This window comes from Lactuca virosa, chromosome 2 (assembly GCF_052849685.1).
Source record: "Lactuca virosa cultivar CGN04683 chromosome 2, Lactuca_virosa_CGN04683_v6, whole genome shotgun sequence".
Lineage (NCBI taxonomy): Eukaryota > Viridiplantae > Streptophyta > Magnoliopsida > Asterales > Asteraceae > Lactuca > Lactuca virosa.
This window is the reverse complement of record NC_136427.1, coordinates 179,214,809-179,230,434: the sequence shown is the minus strand read 5'-3', so window position 1 is coordinate 179,230,434 and position 15,626 is coordinate 179,214,809. Positions and strand designations below refer to the sequence as shown.

The window sequence follows — 15,626 nt, the reverse complement described above, 5'->3', positions numbered from 1 at the left end:
TAAAGCGGTAATGAGAATTTATTTGTCCATCATCTTTGTAGGCATTTTTTAAATAATAATTATGATGTAAAAAAGAGAAAATATATATAATTATATCTTTGTGAGGAATGACATTTGGAATTTTAAAAATAAACAATATATTATGATTGAAATAAGGACTTTGATTAAAAATTGTATGATATACATTATGAAAATTATATTTATATATATGGATAAGAATTTATTTTGTAAGCAATAACAAAAAGATATAGATTATATATTTTGATATGTACAAAATGCCTCGACGTATAATAAAAATACTAATAATAAAAATAGAAACTTTTAGTCCATATAACATTATTCACAATATTTTTTGATATTTTTGTAATTACAATGCTATTTATATATCATATAAAAAGTTAGCCCTAAATAAGTTTAACCCTAAAAACATTCTTTCTTCTGACTGACATTGTAGACTCAAAGTATCGTTTCTATTTTTTTTCTTTCTGAAATCGCATACACCAAATGATGTATTCGATTTCTGCATTTCAAAGTACCAATCTCTTGTAATCGGAGATCTCATCGGCTTCGTAGCAGCCTTACAACATAGGCACCTCACTATATCCACTTCTTAACAGTACAATCGGGAATAAATACAGGGTTGAAATCCAAAATCGGGAGGAATACAAGTCCAATTTTGTAATAGATAGTAGACCAGAAAGAAACCTGAATCAGTCTGTTGCTAAAGTTATGAAAGAATAATGGCGTCCTTGTGGTCTGATTTTGGAATATGTTGGTTGTTGGATTTCAACGATGAAGATAGGGCGACGATGATGAAAAGGTAAAATTACAAATTTCGTTTTTGTAGAAGATGTGATTAAATGTACTCCTTGTATTTATTTTTTGAAGTTTGACTGTATTTCAAAATTGAATCTTGAATTGTTACTGTAGCAATAAATCTCCATAATCATAAAGCATGATGGTGGTTATTGAGTAAGTGTTGCAGAGTATGTTGCATTCAACAACAACTGAGAGAATCTGCCATGTTTCCTTTCCACATGTTATGAAAGGTATGTCCTTTCCACAAATGTATTAAATTCCATCAATCCAGCATAGTAAACATTTATACTACTAAAAGTACAATGTTATACTTAGTATTTAAAGAAATTGCATGAATTATTAATAACTTAATGGAAATGAAAAGAAAACCATACCCAATATTACCAATTCATCATATAAAACCATTGTTTTTTAACTTTTGGTGTCAAAACCTTCATCTTCTCTTCATTTCCTGTTGACATATACATTGATTTTGTTAAATTGTCCTTAGACATAAAAAACTGTCAAACTTACGGTTTCCTTTTCTAAGTACAATATAAAAGGGCATATTTGTCATTTATAATATAAAAGGGCATAGTTGTCATTTTCTAATATAAAAGGGCAGAGTTGTCATTTCTAATATAAAAGGGCAGAGTTGTCAGTATCTACCTAAATTATAAGTTTAATTTATATTTGACAGTAAAAAACATAAGTAAAAAATATATAGCCGATAGAAATTGATAAATGGCAATATTTCTATTATAATGGCATATTTGTCATTTTTATAATATAAAAGGGCATAGTTGTCATATTGTAATATAAAAGGGCAGAGTTGTCATTTTCTAATATAAAAGGGCAGAATTTGTCATTGTGACCAAATTTACAGAAATTGTCATATTGTAATATAAAAGGGCAGAGTTGTCATTTTCTATTTGTCATAATAACATCCTATTTTCAGATGGTGGAAGTGACCAAATTTACAGAAATTGTCATTGTTTAAATAAATTTAGAGAAATAGTCCATGTACAAAGTACAATGTCATAATAAAAAAGTGAAGGTAAATAACCTAAAAATGGTTAAAAACAAAAAAGAAAAAAAAAAGGTCGAAATTGTCATTTTTACAAAAGAAATTATACCTTGGATATATAGTTTTTACCATTTCATAAACCTTTTAAAAAAAAAAAAAAAAAACTTACCATGTATGGTACAGTAGTAATATGTCCCTAAAACGTAGACCTAGTATTACTAAGAGTGGACATAATTCTTTTTTTTTTTTTAACAAAATCATTAATAAAGTAGAATGCCATTTTGAAAAACCTTGCATATTTTCTTAAAAAACCTTACATAGACCTGCTTCCATAAGTTTATGACACAAACTTTGAGACTCAAATCATCCTTGAGTACGTCTATATCTGCTTTTAAAGTAAACTTTGATGCAACCATTTCGCTGCAAATATATGAAATTATATAAGTTTGATGCCAATTATATAGTTATTAGGCATTCAGAAAACAAACAATGAAAACAAATGGCAAGATTAATAGAAAAGGGCATAACTGTGATTTTCTATGTCCAAAAAATAATAAGTATTTTGTCTTTTGTTTTTTTTTATAGAAATTTGGCCTCTTTTTTTTGGCTAAAACACTATCATACATAAAAGTTATTTGGTATAAAGTTATAGAAATATGAGAAGCAATGTACTTTTACAATGCTATAATTTTTAAAACATGAAATATACTAGAGTTATTTTCTAAAAAACTGCCATAGAAGACAAACCACAAAAAACATAAGTATATGCAAAAGAATAATGCTCTATTACGAATTACCTTATATTTTTATAAGATAATAGAAAAAGGCATAATTGTCATTTTTATATTAAAAATAAAAAGTTGACAGTTTAATTGTTTGTTGTTGGTACAGGATATTGTCATAAGCATATCAGTAAGTATCTCTCACAATGAGCTAACTGAAATCGTGAACAGAATCAATAGGTATCTATGTTATTTCTTATAAACTAATGTAAGTAGAATGCTATGAATGGTCTAAATTTAAAAGTACAACAACAGTCAAGATATTTAAAATAAAAGACACATTAATGCTTTCATTTAAATCGTGAGCATAGTATGCTACTATGATAATAGTTATAGACCAATCAACATTTGTTCATGTACTTTAACTTACTTTACTTAAGTTATATGCCTGTAAGATATTACATACACAAAGGAACAAACATAAATACACATATATGTTTATACGATGGTACATAAGAAGGGTAATAGAAGGAGTAGAAGATAGAAATAATCAAAATAAGGAAAAATAAGAAACATATAAAAAATCGACATAGTTGTTTGGAGGATGCTTTACCAGAATTGCACAGATGAAGAAGCAAATTTGAATCAAATGAGAAAGACGAAAAATGTTTGGAAAAAATTTTAGGGGTTCGGTATTTATAGGTGCAATGAATAGGTGAAGATAATATTATAATCATGATTGCATTCCTATTATGATTCCTGTAAATTTGGTAAAAGATTAATGAATTCAAATTTATTGCTGATTATGTGGGATATTGCTGATTTCGTTCCTTTAGATATATGATATATTTATAATATATTTGAAATTGAATTTGAAAGCAGGGATAATATGGTAACTGAATTGTTGATTGGTAGGAGATGATCAGTGTTTATTTGCAGATAATTCAAAATGTGTGAGCTGATTTATAGGAGATGCTGTATTCGATTTTGTGGTGCAAAGAATGAGCAGGAAAATAGAGTTTTTTACCAAAAGATTGTAGCTAGAAAAAATATTTACCAATTCATGGTATTTTGAAAAATATTTACAAATTAATAGTAAAAAGGTCACGAGCCTTTATATTCTTTACTGAATAATAAATAAATAAAAATAACCCTATCATTCCTACATCAACCTTTCTTCTCTCTGATCGCCATTTTCCTCGTTTAAGTTCGCCGGAAAAGTCTTTTCTCTTCCCTTCCTTCATACCTTCGCGAATAAAAGAAATTAACCGCTGGTACGGTACACATTTTTAGTGCAGTGATCATCACTATTTCATCTTACCTTTTAGACTACTAGGTGTGGGCAACATGTTATTACATGTTACCACACCCAAAAGGTGCCATGTTAGCATCCTACTCATAAATGGATGTTATAACACCCAATGTGGAAATGGGCAACATCTAATAACATGTGATAACACCAATAAAACTTGATTTTTTTTTTATGTTACCGTTTGAAACAAACGGTTGAAATTATGGCGGTTGAATAAAAACACAAGCAAAATCGCGACGTTACCTCCCGTGTTCACCATAACGCGTCATAACATAACACCTAATAACGGCTAGGGGGGCGGTGTTCCTCCCGTTATGGCGCCGTTATTAGGTGCCATGTCACCTATAACGGGGCTTCCCGTTGCCCACACCCGTCTCTCTTAGGAATCCATATTAGCATAAGCAACATAGGAACGATTCCATTTGCAAAAGTCAACACAATCGCTCAATTCTTTATCTGAATAACAAGATTGGATCAAATTATTTGGTTATTCAATGCTCTTCGATGGCAGAAATCCATATGACAGGCAGAAATAAGGTTTCCGACAAATAGAAGCGGGGAGGATGGAAGTCAAGTAGAGGGGAAAAGGGTTGACGGAGGATGGTTCAAGGAGAAACAACTAGCGTCTAGCGGGTGTAGTGCAGAGATAGTAAAACGATGCTAAACCAGGGTAAAGATGGTGACCGGCGAGAAAGTAATTTCCGACGACCAAACCATAGCAAGATGTTCAGCAGCGAGAAAAAACTGAGTCTATATTTTTATATTAAGTAAACAATTAAGCAACGTGAACCCGACACCACAGTTATTGGCATTTTTTCTCGCCTCTTTGTTTCCTATCGCCGGAAAAGATGGAATCCGACTTAAAGCCATATCTTATTCGCCGGAAAAGATGGAATCCGACTTAAAGTCGTATCTTATTCGCCACAAAAAATGAACATAGTCAAAACCCAAAAAAGTTTCATCTAGTCTATGGCTTTTGCTTCGCCTACTGCACTGACTATTTTCTTTCCTTTATTTCCTTGCTTTTTCCTCTGTCTAAAAGACCCTTGCTTCCCTTGTTTCCCTCATGTGAACTTCTTCTATCAACTAAACTAAAGAAAAATTTGAATCTTCAACTTGTGTTTATAATTTTTAATTTGGGTTTTCGTTTAGCCTTTTCTAATTTGAATTTGTTTTTGTTTAAAGCTTTAGGTTTTCCTAAAATCTTGTATTTTTTGGGTTGTGTAGCTGGAAAAATGGTGGCCGAAAAAAGTGGTAATGGCAAATACAGTAGTGGTTGATGAAGATACTTTGGGAGATTTATTTAAAATTTAAAAGGCAATAATAAAACACATCAAAAAAAATGGTTTACCATCTTTTTGTAAATAATTTTCAAACTACTATAATTTGGTAAATATTTCTCAAAACTACAATACCCTTGTACAAAACTCCAGGAAAACGACTCATAAGAAATCCCTGGTAAGGACACGTGGCAAGTTGGAGGTGCAAAAGAGGGACACGTGGAATGCAAAGTATTCTTTTATTAAGAATAGACAGATAGACAGATTATTGTAATAAATAAAAAGGTTTATATTAAAAAGTCTTTGGAAAATTTTTGATAAAACTTAAAAAGGAAGTTGAACAAAAATAATCCCGAATACTTAATATTTTGCCAAAATTAATGTAAAAATCTTCATTTTTATTTTAACAGAAAATGACAGATTATCGTGTAAAATTAAATATTCTAGACTTTTTTGTTCAAAAAAATTATGACTTGATCAAAAACGATTTTAAAATAATAGGATATTTCTGCATAAATTAATATTATATTATATTAATAAGTTATTATTATTATTATTATTATTATTATTGTTATTATTATTATTATTATATAATATAAAACATATATCACAATAACTTAATCTTAATGTTGTTTATTATACGTTTCATATTAATAAAACAAAATATAATTTCTAATTTATTATTGTCTTTAGTTATTGTTATATCTAACTAATTATTAAATGATTCATTTAGCCATTTTTAGTTGCTAACGAATTGTCCTAAAAAGCGAACAATTGTTTTCAATAATTTCTGTAACTTATAGAAACCATAAATCTTATTATAGTGTTTGTATTGTTCATTCGTTTCAATAAAACAGTACTTTGATAAACTTTTTTAAATTGATTTTTTAGGTAAAATACTAAAAATTAATGTATTAGTTATTAAGACTCAACATCACTCCAATTATGTAATGGGGAGTTTATATGTGTATTTAGTAGGGGTGACAATAATCATATATTTCAAATTCCATGGGGTGTGGTGTGTGCAGAGAACAAAAAAAATTAGAAATGCTTCTTGGAAATTTTGATAGAAGACTTGGATTAGAAAAAAAAAAAAGATTGGAAATGGTTCTTGGAAAATTTTATAGAAGACTTGGTATTAAAATAAGGATATGGTCTTACTAAAGTATATGATTTTTATTTGCAAAATATGGACTTGTATAGGCAGTGAAGGAATTGTTACCACATGGAGAACATAAACAATTGCAAGACATATACTTGCCATGCAGTAGATCTGGACAAGATAACATACACATGAAGGCTGTGGCAACTCAATGGTTATTGTTATGTGCACTCGGTTTTAAATAATATCTTACTTAAGTTGAAATGTGAAGTATTTTGTGGACCTATTGTTCCTTGATACCTTTTATATGAGCACTTACAAATAACCTTTGCATGAGATGAATGGAAGCAATATGTAGGTACGTTACAACTTACTATATTCCTCCCTTGCCTCCAATGAAAATAAGAATGTCTAGTAAACATGTTGGACACAACAATACAATATATATAAGCAATTAGAGAGAGCATCCAAACTTAGAGTAAAAAAAGACAAAAGGTCACAAAAACTTACGAATCTCTGAACATGGAAGCAATCCAAGGTCAACATGTACACATGGAAAGAGAGACAAATATGGAAGCAATTCCAAACTAGGAGATGTGAACTTGGAAGAAGTTGTAAAAGATAGTGTTGCTCAGCAAAAGCCATGAAAAAAAAAAATCAAAAAGGGTTATTAAGAAGAAATTAGGAAAAAGGGTTGAAGAAAAAAGAAATGGTGAAGGCAAGTGCAGCAACACCAATAACTATCATTATGAGTGGAGTATGTAGTGTCCCAAAAACACGTCTTTTAGTGTCAATTTGTTGTGTCCCAAAAACTATTATTATGAGTGCAGCAACACCAATGGTTTGAAATTTCTTATATTGGAATAGGCTTAAAATATGGTCATTAGTTCTTCTTAATTCATTAGCCCCTAACAAATTTTGGGCTATTGATGTTGGACTTGGGAGTTGGGGCATTAGGCTTAATTTGAAAAACAAAATAAGCCCATTATTGGCTTTAGTTGGTTGATGTTCAGCTAAATATCATTTAATCGATAATCCCTCTCCCGTCAATGGTTCAAAAAACCATCAAATCTGAAAAATTAAAAGGGAGAAACTTGAAATTGAAGTTGAGGATTCAACCTACAACTAGAAATCGAGCTTGAACAAATCAAGTTAGTCATAAGTTTGAGGTTTCATAAAAATGTTAACTATAATTCAATTTATATGGTTGAGGTTTCTTTCTGAATTCTTGATGTATTAATGTTAGGGAATAGCTGAATGATTGAAGGTTATTAGATTTAGATAAGACCACAGATGAAATATCGATAAAACTTAAATATTGATGTTAAGCATCCAAATTCCGAACATAAACTAAAGTTTAATACTAAATGGGAAGAAACATAGAACGTAGTCATTCCACAAAAAAAATATAGGGATAAGAATGGAAAATCAAAATTAAGCTTAGAAAACTAATTCAATTGAGAAATAGCGAATAAATTAATATTCATGTCGACCCTTCCATCGATATGTATTAAACTACCTTCAATATGTGCTGCCAATTCCTCTGCATCGCTAAATAATTTATATGATTGAGGTTTTTTATTTACCTTCATTCTTTGAGTGGTATTTAGTTTTTTGGAGGCCTTAGGTTAGGTGTTGTTTTTATCAATGTCAGCTTCTTATTTTCAGTTAAAGAAAAGAACTTGATCTTAAAAACCTTATTCACATCATTTTCATCCGAGTCGAAGATTTTATTTGATATATTATTTTCCCCCAACATATCCAAATTATAGATCCATCACTGAGTATTTGAAGTTGTTAGGGCATACGGAATACCTTCAACGAAGACTTTTTCTGGCTACAGTGGCAGGCCACCACGACCGTGCACACAATCCTGATCCTCTCATGGTAATGGCATAGAGCCACAATTGTAGCTCTCGTGCTGCCAACCACAATCCACCACGACCAGGGGCGGACCTAGTAGGTGTCCCGGTGTGGCACCGCCAACACTTACTTTTTCTGTCCGCAGTGGAAAATTTTTTGATTTTTTTACCTTATTTTTCTACATCGGCAACACCTATTTCAACCTCGGCAACACCTACTGTGTATTCCTGCGTCCGCCCCTGACCATGACCAAATAGGTCTCTCTTTTTCTCTCTTCCATGTTACAAGCCACCGTAACCACAATCATTATCTGGAATATACCGATTTTGTTGTGGAAGGAAGATGATGTTGACATGCAGGGCTATGATTGTGAGGTGTATACACACCACAAGCATTTTCCTAGTGTGTATAAGAAAGGCCTTAAGGTCCAATTGTATGGTCTATTGTTGTCCCAAAAACTTCTTTTTTTAATGTTCTGTGGTAGAATTACACTTTTGGAAGAATTAGAGCGGGCAATGGGTCGATCTGGATTGGGTTCGGGTTCAACTCATTTATTAATTGGGTTGAAAATGTCAACCTAACCCAACATGTTTATTTAAATGGGTTGATATTTCTAACCCAACCCAACCTTATAGATAAATGGGTTGTCATCGAGTTGACCCATTTATGTAGTTTTCGATCCAACCTATTCAATAAATAAGTTGAACTTTGGTTACTTATTTAAAATAAAAAAAATTAAATACATTAACTAAAGATTATACTATATAAATCAGTTTCAAACATAAGTAAAATTTCAATGTATAACAAAAGCACAATCACAATTTACAAAATTGAATAAATTGATCAAATAATGTAAAAAATATTTACTTTCAAAGAGATTTTGGAGAGTGACTAGTATTTTTTGGGGATAAGAAAAAAGATGGGAATTAAGATTACATTTTTTTTTAAAACACAAATAATAATACAACATTTTATTTTATAAATTAATACTTCGAATAATACATGATAATATTCAAATAAATATTAAATTAAGCATATATTAAAATTAAATGAGTTGGTGGGTTGAAAACGGGTTGACAATTTTTATCCAACCCAACCTATTTAATTAAATGAGTTAGATGGGTTGACCCATTTAACTTAAATGTGTTGAAAATCTCAACCCAACCCCTAACTTTGGGTTGGATTCGAGTTGAGTTGGTGGGTTGAATCCATGTTACACTGCATAAACCAACACTTTAGAACTTCCACCCAACATCTAATGTCATGTGGTCCACTATTTGTATAATCTCGGACATGTGTATAATCTCTAGGGGACTTGTGCTGTGGTCCATCAACCATGTCCACCAAACCAACTACTACAAAAACTAATAAACTTATTTTAACAAACCCAAGTAAACAATGTACTTAAACGACAAACAATTCAATCCAATAAACTACGTACTTTAACAAATCCCAATAATGTACCTTACAACAAAACCCAATCAACCCAATAAACTATCTACTTTACATGCAAAATACAACATAAGTCAAACGCAACTTCTTTATCATATTCGTTGGGAACAAAAGTCTGCTTATAGCAGTGATAATGCCATCATAATCCGATTTTCGATTAACAAAATTGCCTGATAGAAATCAGGACTTAAACCTAACAACTATAAGTACAACAAAACAGTGGTGTTCTACCATTACAGGTAGATCAGAAACATGCCAGCAATTCCCATAAAACAAACAAACGATGACCAAATGACCAAATACACAAAACCCATCGTCTTGTTAATCGCCACCAATTCAGCTTGAAGCTCTTCAAGTTTAGCCCTCAGTGAGTTCATCTGGTCTTGCATCCGGCTAATGAAATCCAGACACGTCAGCTCACAATTGCAAATACAGGGGGATAAATTAAGCTGTTGAAGGAATCCATAAACTCTTATAGGAGATTTCCACAGTTGAAAGATTTCAAATTTATGGTAATAAGATTCACAATTTTGGTCGATTTAGGGTTTCGGTTTACAAGCACCGATGACTTAATTACTATCTTGAAAAAATGAAAATTTTTCATTTTTTAATGTTTTTCAGCTATCTTGTGTACACTTCGAACCTTGCAATTGACGATTCCATATCCTCGTATCTGCGTAAATGGAGAAAAAACAAGATTACGTTTAGTATGTAAAGCTGTTGTTAAATGCATATTTATTAAATTAGAAACATGATTCAACAATGAGCTTTGAAGATATTAACGTTAACGCGGTTGTATCTTCTTCGATTGAAGAGTAACACATCCCTGCGACTCTTTAAAATCTTCAGCAACTGGAGCTACGTGGGTTATTCTTGCAATTCCCTATTTTAAGAGTTCGAAAACCATTTTATTATCTTTTTACAAAGATAATAATAATATAATAAAATAAATAAAAAAAATAGAGAAATGATTTGAAGAAGACAAAGCTTCACTAACCTCCGATTTCTTCGTGGTCAAATGCGTGCATAAAGTGAAACGGCTTTTGTTTTGGGTTGATATGGGCCCTGCTTCTAGCCCAGATAAACTAATCATGTTTTAATGAATTTAATTAGTAATATAATAAGGGAATTTATTAACTTTAAAGTGTTATAAACTAAAAATAAAGACTTTAAATTATTATGAAATTAGATGAATGCCCTATATATTCCTTGTAAACAAAATTATGTAACTAAGCCATTGTAATCAATTTGAAAAATAGTTATATGAGATTGAAAAGTTAATATAAAACATTATTATTATTTTATATGATATAATAAAAAAAATATTTAGTTATTTTATTTTATATTTTTTTTAACAGCAAATTTAGTATACTTCGAAATTACTTCCTAATTTCATATATGTTCACAACGATATTTGAACCTTTGACATCAAGAAAGAATGACAACATCTAATACTGGTGGGTTAAAAATCAATTGATATTAGGTGAACATTAATAAATTTAAATATGATCTCTATTTTAATATTATATTTGCTATTATTGTATTTAATTAATTATTAAACTATTCATTTAGTCACTTTTAATTAGGTAACGATTTTTTTTTCAAGCATCAACAATTTTCAATGAAATATAATTTTTCATTTTATATAACTTCTAGAAACCAAAAATCTCTCCATGTTGCTTGTATCATTCGAACGATCGTTCCAATAAACAAATAATGTGATTAATTATGTACAAAAAATATTGACTTCTAAATGATTATTGAGGAGAAAGTGCATGTATTATTTTTCACGACCCAAAGTCACTCTCGTTAAAATATACTTTCTTTAAAAAAAATAAACAAACATTGGACCAATTACTAATTACTAAATCATAATATAGTCACGGCACCTTTTAAATCCATCTCAAACCATATTCTTGGCAGTCTTTTAAAAATCATACTATACTTATAAAGGATGTATTTTTTCTATCCCCACAATCATTTGAAACTTCCATGTTTTTTCATATTTCTTTATAATAATGATTTCATAATATATAAACCTGTATAACTTTTCACTAGCATCTAATTAACAACTACCACTCAATAGTTTTTTAACTTATGATACTTAATGGTTCCTATGACATCAATTGATTAAAATTGATATATATATATATATATATATATATATATATATATATATATATATATATATATATAATGGTAGATTTTTATTAGAATGGTTTAAAGAGTTGTGTGAGTGGTTGAGAGGTAGATTAGAAACTACATACAAAAAGATTGTCGATGGAGAGCATAGGTAATAAGAAAGAGGAAGATGACGATGAGAAGAAAATATGAAAGTTTATGGTAAAAAATATTGCTTCATTTTCTTCTTTCTTATTATCCAAATTTATATTGTATAGTTATGATTTTGGTTGGAATGAAAAACATTATATATGAACATTCTCTAATCATTGCTTCTGGGTTCACATGAGCAATAAGACTACTTCACAACAATACAAAACAAGAATGAATAATGGAGTTTGCAAGATGGTGTAGATTAATGTTCAATCCACCTCAAATTGTATAACTAGACTTTTAAAAAGATTCATTGGGTGTAATTTCTATGATGATGTAATGGAGTGCATGTCATCGTTTAATTTTATAGGTCTTCATGTTGTGTTGGATGTTTGCAATCGCTTACATGAAAATGATCCTATAGATGACACTTATGTTGTTGATAAAGCTTATTAAAATTGATTTTGTTATATTCCATAAAAATGGTAGATTTGAGTTGTTGATATATCATTCCATACTCATTTTGGGTTTTATAATTATTATTAGTCTGGTTAGAATCTATTACAGAATATTTTGACATCAATTATAAACATCTTTTATTTATAATTTTAACTTTTTTTTAATTCGTTGTATTTACGTTATCACTAATTTATATGGTTAATTATATTTTCATATGTTGTAATAGTCAATCAATTTATTCCGTAATAAAAAGTTGAACCCCAATACCGACAATTTTAGGAGCAGTTTTGAAATATTAAAAACTGACATAACATATTTCACGACCAGTTTCAATATTCTAGGGTCATAGGTTCCAATTTTAATACGCCTATATATAAAAAATGACCAAAACTCATAGATAAAATTTTAAATTTCAACATATTTTAACCATATATTTATTTTACTGCGCAACGCGCATGAATACGCCTAGTACTCAATAAGGGCTACCATTTTACTGATTGCCACATCAATTCTTATGGTTTTAGATTGTAGTTGTAATTTCAATTTATTTACCTAAACCAATAATTATATATGCATATAAATTTTACCACATCAATTCTTATGGTTTTAGATTGTAGTTGTAATTTCAATTTATTTACCTAAACCAATAATTATATATGCATATAAATTTTAGAAGGCAAAATGAATAGTAAAATTTTTGTCTCTTCAAACTTTGGCCACAATTGTTTGTGATATTGACACTTTCGGTCTCTTTCTAAATTCAATTTGTATTTATACATAATATGTATTAATTTTGAGCATTGTACATTACTATTTATCTCGATACTTCCCACCACCTCTCCAAAACCCTTCATCTCTCTCAGAACTCATCGACATTCCTTCTATCAGTAATCACCATCGCAGTACCAAATCGACCAACTATCTATTCGTTTAGGGTTGTTGTCTGGCTTCCGATAGATTTCTAGGGCAAAAACATGTGACATCAATAATTATCATACAAACAACGGTCAGGACTTTTTTCGCATCTCCCCCAATTATGTTGGTACGCCGTTTCTTTTTTCTAATGAAATCAAAATCGGTTTGTGTCTTCTCCGTCTGTACCGAAATTAACTTGGGATTGGTGTTCTAAGATAATTTATATGTCAAATTGCCAAAAAAGGGTCGGGACTTCTTTCGCATCTCCCCCACTTCTGTTGGTGCATCGTTTCTTCTTTTCTACTGAAATCAAAGTCGGTTTGTGTCTTTTCCATCTGTATCGAAATTAACTTGGGATTATTGTTTTAAGATAATATGTATGCCAAATCGCTCCTTATTGGTATCCAAGTTATCTTTTCCTATTTGAAGTAGGGTTCATGATTTATCCGTTCCTTGCAGATAATTTTGGATTTGTATGTTGTGCAGCAAGAAATGGTTTCCCGACCAGCTGATGTAATGCGCATAAAAAAAAGTAACAACAACAAAATGGTCACATACAAAATTGTTTTATGTAGTTGTATTAGAAGGACTACTTTCCAAATTCCTTTCCTCGATTAATGTTAGGTTACTGTTTCTGAGCTTCGATTCCTATGATTTTGTCATTATCATCTGCATCTTGCACCCGAATTTTGTTTATTCTACAAAAAGCAAGTCTTCCACTGAGCCTGGATCTCTGAAGTTTTACTCAATCTTCTACAGCAAAGTATGACAACAATCTACAGTCTTTACATCATCAACAAATCAGGAGGCCTCATTTGCGACAAGGTAAATACTTAAAAATATAAATCTAATTTTGATCATTTTCTAATTCATGGGTTTTCTAATGAACAAAAATGTGATAAGATTACGGGTTATCGGGCAGAAAGGATACCAATGATATCTTCATATTGACAGGTTTGTGGCACTCTCGTCAACTACTCCCCAAGAACTTCGACAAAACCTTTGATGCTCTTCATACAGTGACGTGAGGGATGGTTTTTATAGGAAACAAAATTGTAGAATGCGAAAAACAATTAACAATTAATAGAGTACATGTATTCTATAAAAGATCTATGTCATACACCTTGATAGCAACATGTAACGAAAAACTAAACCTAGCATAGCCCTACATCGAAAACATGGGATTAGGGTTACATGCCTTTGATTTTTTGTAGTAAACAAATAACTTCAATCACCTTGTAGTGTAGGTCTTGGAAAGCTTAGCACCAAAATGATGATGCCTCTAGTGGCTCACGCCCAAAACCTAGAACTAGAAGACACTTAAGAATAAAGGATGAGAGTGTAAAGTTCGTTCATATACTCCTTGGAATGGAAGACCACGAAATTTGATTACCAAGGGGTACTATTTATAGTTTAGGTCACTTCAGGATAAAACAAGATTTGAATAATTAAATAATGGATTAAGTTTCAATTCAAATCTTTTCCTTATTATCATCTAGGAGGCTTCTGGAAACCCTAAAGAACTCCACAAAACCATCCATGGCATGAAGCTTCTAGAATTGCCTCTTTTGTTCAACTATTGAACAATTACAATTCACCATTTGCACTTTTAATTAATTACAATTAATCCCAATTAATTCCAGATTAATTTTGATTAATAATTAATTAATTCTAATTGATTTCTTATTAATTTATTAACCTTATAATTAATAAATCAATTTTCTATATCCAATTAATATAATAATCATAATATATTAACAAATCATTTCCTCATAACTTCCAATTAGTTTACTAATCATATAATAATCTAATAAATCATCATCTCTCTATAAATATCATTCTAATCAAGTTCTAGTTACGAGGGTAACCTAAAAAGGACTTTGCTTCTAATTACAAGAATATACAAATTTAGTTACTGACTTAGACACCTTAATCAGCAGTCTCCCACTTGGATAAATTTGTAACTACAGTTGCAAGTATAAACCTTGAACTAAATAGCAAAGTGTGCTTTCCAAAGCCACTGCGAAACTATGATTCAAATCAAATGTTGGGCCTAAGATAAGTGATAAGCTATTCCTTCGTTCTACACGATATCGTATGGATATGAGACATGGAAATTAATCTCATCGTCTAAGATTCTATTTCTCTATTTCCTGATTTATGACGACTGAATTCAGACTACTAATTGAAAACATCAATTTAGTCCGGGATCGGTCAAGCACTTCATATGTCAGCAATAAATCCTCAAGGAGCCCAAAGATATTGCTTTTCCTATTAATCCAAAATGAACAAATGACTTTGACTACGTAGTCATACAATTTACTAACTAAATCATGCATGAAATTACTCTTTATAGCACCCAATTATGAGATGCGTTTTGGTAAACCAATGCACAACTGACTCGTAAACTACGAACTATACA

General features: G+C 30.5%; 1 long non-coding RNA gene across 4 annotated transcripts; it reads left to right on the top strand.

Moving 5' to 3' along the window:
- Nucleotides 1–424: 424 nt before the first annotated feature.
- Nucleotides 425–5,397, top strand: LOC145159791 (uncharacterized). Of its 4 annotated transcripts, none has more exons than XR_013737914.1 (4): nucleotides 425–820; nucleotides 931–1,049; nucleotides 2,717–2,787; nucleotides 3,487–5,397. It is a non-coding gene; the product is annotated as an uncharacterized LOC145159791 (long non-coding RNA). The 4 variants fall into 4 exon arrangements; XR_013737915.1 differs by having other exon boundaries at nucleotides 3,474–5,397; XR_013737913.1 differs by having other exon boundaries at nucleotides 3,430–5,397.
- The last annotated feature ends 10,229 nt before the right edge of the window (nucleotides 5,398–15,626 follow it).